The sequence below is a fragment of the Trichomycterus rosablanca genome, chromosome 8 (assembly GCF_030014385.1).
Source record: "Trichomycterus rosablanca isolate fTriRos1 chromosome 8, fTriRos1.hap1, whole genome shotgun sequence".
Taxonomy (NCBI): Eukaryota; Metazoa; Chordata; class Actinopteri; order Siluriformes; family Trichomycteridae; genus Trichomycterus; species Trichomycterus rosablanca.
The window spans coordinates 19,975,874-19,983,257 of NC_085995.1; the positions used below are offsets into that span (position 1 = coordinate 19,975,874).

Below are 7,384 nucleotides of genomic sequence, written 5' to 3' on the forward strand. Positions count from 1 at the left end.
AATGGAACAGTGTTTGTTTCTAAAAGCAAGTACTCATAGATTAAATGAATAAAGAGTGTTAGGGGTCAACTGAAGCTGCTTCTAGTCTGGTTCTGCATTGTGTTTATGGTAAAGAAAAGTGCTTTGTTAATAAAGTACAGGTTTGAGAGATAGAATTTTGTATTGTTGATTATTGTAGCGAACGTTAATGAGAGAAAATTTTTGGTTCCACTGGGGCTCGAACCCAGGACCTTCTGCGTGTAAAGCAGACGTGATAACCACTACACTATGGAACCGCATGCATACAATGCAAGACAGAAGCATTCATGAAGACCTCTATAGAATTTGCTTCGCGTCGTTATATCGTATTTTTTGTATTAAACGCGTTTACAGTTTGGTAAAACATGTATATTTATATATGTATTTTTTAGTTTTAACAGTAAATAAAAGCCTAATGTAGAGAAACATTATATATTTATATATTTTTTCTTATCAGTTTCGGGAAAGTTCCACGTGACAACCAACTCATACGAAGCGAACTGGTTTTATTCCTCAACCGCAAAATTAACACAAAACATTAAACATATTTATTATGATTTTTGTTCATTATTACAATAAGTATACATCTGGATGATTACATTATTATCACACAGTTCAGTTTCATATAGCAAACCGAACTTATGGAAATGTACATTTCATATAGTTTGTTGGATGTTATAAAGGAGCATGTCTGGTTTTAACAGTAGATCATTTCAGCCATTTCAGTCTTCACATTAAACAAGAACAAACTAAATGTCGTTGATTACTAACGGTGCATAATTACTTGCTTGTGTTTTTTCTATGATTATTTTATAGACATATTATATTTAATAGAATTCAGTATTCATTCCATATATCGAGTTTCATTGTATATATATATATATATCAGTTTACATTCCATATATATCTTTCATTATATATATATATATATATATATATATATATATATATATATATATATATATCTCAGTTTAATTTTATATATATCGGTTTTCATTCCATATTCAGTTTTATTCCAAATATACCAAGTTTCATTCCATATATATCAGTGTTTGCTATATATTTCCTGTTTGGCTTGCCATTATATATATATATAATTTGTCATTAACCATTTTAATTTTCTGTTAAACATGTTACAATTTACATTAATATTTTGAATATTATAAATAAAATATTATATTTCACTAATCATTAGGTTATATGTACATTCCTTTTTGAAAACATATTAGAAAATGTTTTTTATTATTTTATGTCCTTACACGTCACTTTCTTTTGAGAGTGCATTATCTATACAAATTTAATTTGTAAGTGATTGTATTCTAGTATTTATAGTATTTTCTGAATAATAATAATAATAATAATAATAATAAATAAAGGAATTACAGCCAATTTGTTATTTCCAAAATAACAGTTCCAACGTTTGCAGATTAACAAATGCAGAGACACAAATAAATGTATTTCTTTATTTTTATCTTAAATAATACTGATCATTTAAAAAAAAAAATTAGGACAAATCAGATTAATATGTTTACTCAAATTAGTTTGGTTGCACACAAACTACTGACCCTTACAGTGTAAATGTAGACACTTTGTCTTTAATTTATTAACACTGGCAAGCTGTAACCTAGTGGTTAAGGTACTAGACTAGTAATCAGCCAGGTCACTGCTGTTGGGCCCTTGAGCAAGGCGCTTTGGATAAAGGCCTCTGCTAAATGCTGACAATAGAAATGTAAATAAATTGACATGATAAGCACAAGGGGGTTTCATTTTTACCACTGAAAGACTTTTAAATTGCATTAAAGGTAGATAGATAGATAGATAGATAGATAGATAGATAGATAGATAGATAGATAGATAGATAGATAGATAGATAGATAGATAGACAGACAGACAGACAGACAGACAGACAGACAGACAGACAGATACTTTATTGATCCCGAAGACAATAAGTGGGATTTCAATTTTCAAGCTGATTTAAAAATTACATTTATTTATATATGTATTTATTTATTTTCATTTGTTTTTACTTGCATTCCAAAAAGTGGCAGTAAAACAGTTTCTGTTGCAGCCTATACACGGACAAAAGAAGACAAAGAAGGGGAAAAGAGGTGGCCTGCAAAATTCAACGCGTCAACACAGGGTGGTGTTCTGAGCGTCTGAATAAATTGGACAGGCCTCTGGCGAGAGCTCAGAAGGGAGGGGCTGCATTTGTTTATTTCATCGGTCATTGAGTTTCTTAACCATTGCATTTAGATTAAACAGTTAGCTTTCAAAATTAACCTAATTTTCATATCAATTTAGAGTGATTTTTATCCAAATCTACTATTGCACACTAATTACACACATTCAGTCTAAACTAATAACACATAGAATTTTACTTTTCATGTCTTTACCAAACACATTGATTTGAAAAACTCTAAAGTAACAAATTCCTCAGTCTGTATCAATGAGAGGATTCTTGTGTAAAAAAAAAAATCTACAACCCCAAATCAGAAAAAGTTGGGACAGTATGGAAAATGCAAATAAAATAAAAATGCAGTGTTCCTTACATTTACTTTGACTTTTATTTAATTGCAGACAGTTTGAACCTGAGATATTTCATGTTTTGTCTGCTCAACATTTCATTTCTTATGTTGAAAAAACTAAATAATGATGTGATTCCAAACAGGTGATGTCAACAGGTGATTGTAATCATGGTTTGGTAAAAAAGCAGCATCCAGGAAAGGCTGAGTCTTTGATGAGCAAAGATGATCAGAGGATCTCCAGTTTGTCAACAAATGTGTGAGAAAATGATTGAAATGATTAAAACCAATGTACCTCAAAGAAAGATTGGAAGGGATTTTAATATTTCTCCCTCTCCAGTGCATAATATCATTAAACGATTCAAGAAATTGAGAGGAATTTTAGTGAATAAAGGCCAAGGACGCAAGCTGAAGATGAACGCCCGTGATCTTTGATCCCTCAGACGGCACTGCATCAGGAACCACCACTCAACAATAGCTGATATAACCACATGGGTGAGGGATTACTTTGCCAAACCTTTGTCAAGCACTACAATACAGAGTTACATGCACAAATGCCACTATAACTTTACTGTGCAAAACAGAAGCCTTATGTTAACCATGTCCAGAAGTGGCGTCAACTTCTCTGGGCTTGAAGGCATCTAGGATGGACCATCACACAGTGGAAATGTGTACTGTGGTCAGATGGATCAGCATTCCAGTTCTTTTTTAAGGAAAAAATGGACGCCGTGTGCTCCGGACCAAAGATGAAAAGGACCATCCAGACTGTTATCAGCAACAAGTCCAAAAGCCAGGGTCTGTCATGGTATGGGGCTGTGTCAGTGCCCTTGGCAAAGGTCATTTACACTTCTGTGATGGCAGAATTAATGCAAAAAAGTACATTGAGATCTTAGAGCAACATATGCTGCCCTCAAGACGTCATCTTTTCCAGGGACGTCCATGCATTTTTACAAGGCACAGTTGTAGAGAATTCTTGTTGTGTATAAACAATCTAGTGAGAAATGAATATCAACCATGATACCACCAATACAATAATAATAGGACCTTAAAATATAAAGTATAAATCAAATAAACCAAAGACAAAGTGTCTACATTCATTCATTCATTGTCTGTTTTGCCAATGTTTTATCGTGGTCGGGGTCACGGTGGGTCCTGTGAGCGAAAGTAATGAAACACCCCAAAAAGGTTGCCAGTCCATCACAGGGCAGACACACACTCTGAAGGCAATTTTTAGTAGCTCCTGTTGGTCTGACAGTATATCTTTGGACTTGTTGGAGAAAAACGGAGCACCCGGAGGAAACCCACACAGACACTGGTAGAACATGCAAACTCCACATAGAAAAGATCCTGGCCACCCGGCAAGGGAATTGAACACAGGCCACTCTAGCTGTAATGTAACAGTGCTACCCGCAGCCATGTCACCCTAAAGTGGGTGATATGTTATGCCACATGCCACTGTATGGCTGTTTAAGTACAATAGCTCACATATCCTTCCACAAGAATGATTGGTCAATATGTATAATAACATCTATTTAGTTTAGTTAGTGTTAGTGTAGTTTATTTTTTGCTGTAGCTTGGATGAAGGGTCTAAAATCTACAACCTCAATTCTAAAAAAAGTTGGGACAGTATGTGAAAAACAATTAACAAAAGAAAACAAACAAAACAAAGCAAGAAAAAAAACCACTTTGATGTGTACTTAATTAAAATAATACAGAGACAATATATTAAAATATCATGTGTTTTTAATTTACTTATGATCAAAATTTTACAAATCACTGCATTCTGTTTAATTAACAATTTACATATTGCTGCAACCCTTTTTAGAATTTAGACCCCCTACAATCCCCCCTCAGGAAACAGTGTCTTGCTGTAAAGTCAGTCATGTAAATGACTAACAAATTAAATACCCATTCAGATAATGATGGGTAGTAATCATATTTACTTAACTGTTTTTTGTTTTTTTTGCATAATTTGAAATGGTTGGTAGCCATTTAAAGACCTACTTCACTGTAATCTGTAAATATAAACATATTTAGAGTTTGATACCTGCAACAAACTCAAACTCAGAGGCATGTTTACCACCATGTTACATCATATCTCTATCGGTTACACATTTTAATGGTTTGGGAACAGAGATACTAAATTGTCATAGTTTTGCAAGTGATTTTTTGCCCATTCTTGCATGATACGAGACTTCAGCTGATGAACAGTCAGTGTTACCGTTGTCTGATTTTCCTCTCTATGATGCATCATATATTTTTAATAGGAGACAGATCTGGACAGCAGATACACTTACAAAGTTTGGCACAAAGTGGGATGCCATGATTCATTTTTGCTTTCAAAGACTGAGCCTTTGGTGGGTCAATCATGACACCCTGACCTGTTACTGATTCACCTGCTTATTGTGAAATGTAGACCTGTCTCCTCACAGCATGAAGGTCCTGGGTCTGATCTCCAGATGGGGCGGTCTGGGTCCTTTCTGTGTGGAGTTTGCGTGGGTTTCCTACGGGTGCTCCAGTTTCCTCCCACAGTCCAAAGACATGCAGTCAGGTGAACTGGAGATACAAAATTGTCCATGACTGTGTTTGACACTAAACTGTGATGAATCTCGTGTAACGAATAACTACTGTTTCTGTCATGAATGTAACCAATGTGTGCAAAACATTAAAACCCTAATAAATAAACCGCTCAGAAGGCGCAGCGGTAAAGTATGCTAGCACACCAGAGTTGGGGTTCTGAATGCATCGCATCGAATCTCGACTCTACCTCTCCAAATGGTTTGGGCGGCAGCATGAACAAGGATTGACTGTTGTTCAGGGTTAGAGGGTAGAGAGTCGGATCATAGGTCCTCATAACTGGTGCGACTGCAGCCCCTGCTGTCTGACTGATGGCGCCTGCACAGGGCTGAGGAATAATGCTGATGGGGGTGTGACCCTCCGTACACAGCGTCCATTAGTGTACGAACTCGACTCATGCAGGTGAAAAATGCAGTCTGTACTGATTGCGTACCGGGCGCAAGTCAGTTGGGAGGCGTCCTCAGTCAGCGGTGAAGGGTCGAACCAGTATAGAGGACGCAATCAGGGTAATTGGACACGACTAGATTAGGGAAGAAAAATGGGGGGGGGGGGTCCTAATAAATAAATAAATAAATAAATAAATAAAATAAATAAATGTCTAATGAGACTGAATAACACACAGCAAAGGATCTGAGCTCATTCCTCTAAAAATAATCTTACCAGCTTGTGGACTGTCCTTTTCAGCTCATTCTACAGGTCAGAGAACTGGGATGGCCATCACAAAACCTTGATTTTGGGGTCAGTGGACTGGGGTCAGGCAGGACAGAGGCTCAGTGGGTAGCACTGTCACCTCACAGCAAGAAGGTCCTGGGTTCAGTCCCCAGGTGGGGTGATCGGGGGCTTTTGTGTGAAGTTTGCATGTTCTCCTCATGTCTGTGTGGGTTTCCTCCAAGAGCTCTGGTTTCCTCCCACAGCCCAAAGACATGTAGCTCATTGCACAGATCAGAGGACTTGGATGGCCATCACAAAACCTTGATTTTGGGGTCGTTGAACTGGGGTCAGTTGTTGAACTTTTGCCCCCATAATGCTGTTGGGTTTTATGACTTTGTATAAGAAATAAACAGTCCCTGGTGGAGTCTACATACAGTGACAGACAAAAGGGAAGTAAAATATTGAGACCATGGAATACGATGATCTATAAAGATGTCAGCTAGTTTTTTCCCCGCTGATCCTTCTTTCTTGGATTTCCTCTTGCAATGTCAGAGGTTATGAACCTGGTAATAATTCACACGTTACAAATAAATAGAGACAAGCCTGTGTTTGTTTATTTATAATAGAAAAATACAGAACCATCATTCTTAACATTTCTGACCAGGGTCAATTATTATACTTTAGTGTAAATGAATGAATTGAGTCCGTTCTACTAGTGGGTGGCATGGTGGCTCAGTGGGTAGCACTGTCCCCTCACAGCAAGAAGGTCCTAGATCCTGGGTCCTTTTTGTGTGGAGTTTGCATGTTCTCCTTGTGTCTGTGTGGGTTTCCTCCGAAAGCTCCGGTTTCCTACCATGGTCCAAAGACATGCAAGTGAGATGAATTGGAGATACAAAATTGTCCATGACTGTGTTTGACATTAAACTTGTAAACTGATGAATCTTGTGTATCGAGTAACTACTGTTTCTGTCATGAATGTAACCAAAGTGTGTAAATGACGTTAAAATCCTAATAAATAAGTAATAAATACTGTGAAATGTTTCCAGGTCAGAGGACTGGGATGGCCATAACAACACCCTGATTTTAGGGTCACTGGACTGGGGGGACCCCATAATGCTGTTGGTTTTTATGCCTTTGTATAAGAAATACATGGTCCTTGGTGGAGTCTACATACAGTGACAGACAAAAGGGATGTAAAATATTGAGACCATGGAATACGATGGATGACCATATGGATTTAAATTCATATATACAGATATAATTAAGATGTCAGATATAGCCTTTTCGTCACTGATCCTTCTTTCTTGGATTTCCCCTTGCAATGTCAGAGGTTATGAACCTGGTAATAACTCACACGTTACAAATAAATAGAGACAAGCCTGTGTCTATTTATTTGTAATGGCAATGTTGCTTAGCGGGTAGCACTGTCGCCTCACAGCAATAAGGTCCTGGGTTTGATTTCCAGGTGGGTCCGGGTCCTTTCTGTGTGGAGTTTGCATGTTCTCCTTGTGTCTGTGTGGGTTTCCTTCGAGCTCCCCAGTTTCCTCCCACGGTCCAAAGACATGCAAGTGAGGTGAATTGGAGATACAAAACTAGATACTAGGTTAGATCCCCAG

General features: G+C 37.1%; 1 non-coding gene across 1 annotated transcript; it reads right to left on the minus strand.

Annotated features, from left to right (window-relative positions):
- Positions 1-202: 202 nt before the first annotated feature.
- On the minus strand, positions 203-275 carry trnav-uac (transfer RNA valine (anticodon UAC)). Its single transcript has one exon. It is a non-coding gene; the product is annotated as a tRNA-Val (tRNA).
- Between the last annotated feature and the right edge of the window lie 7,109 nt (positions 276-7,384).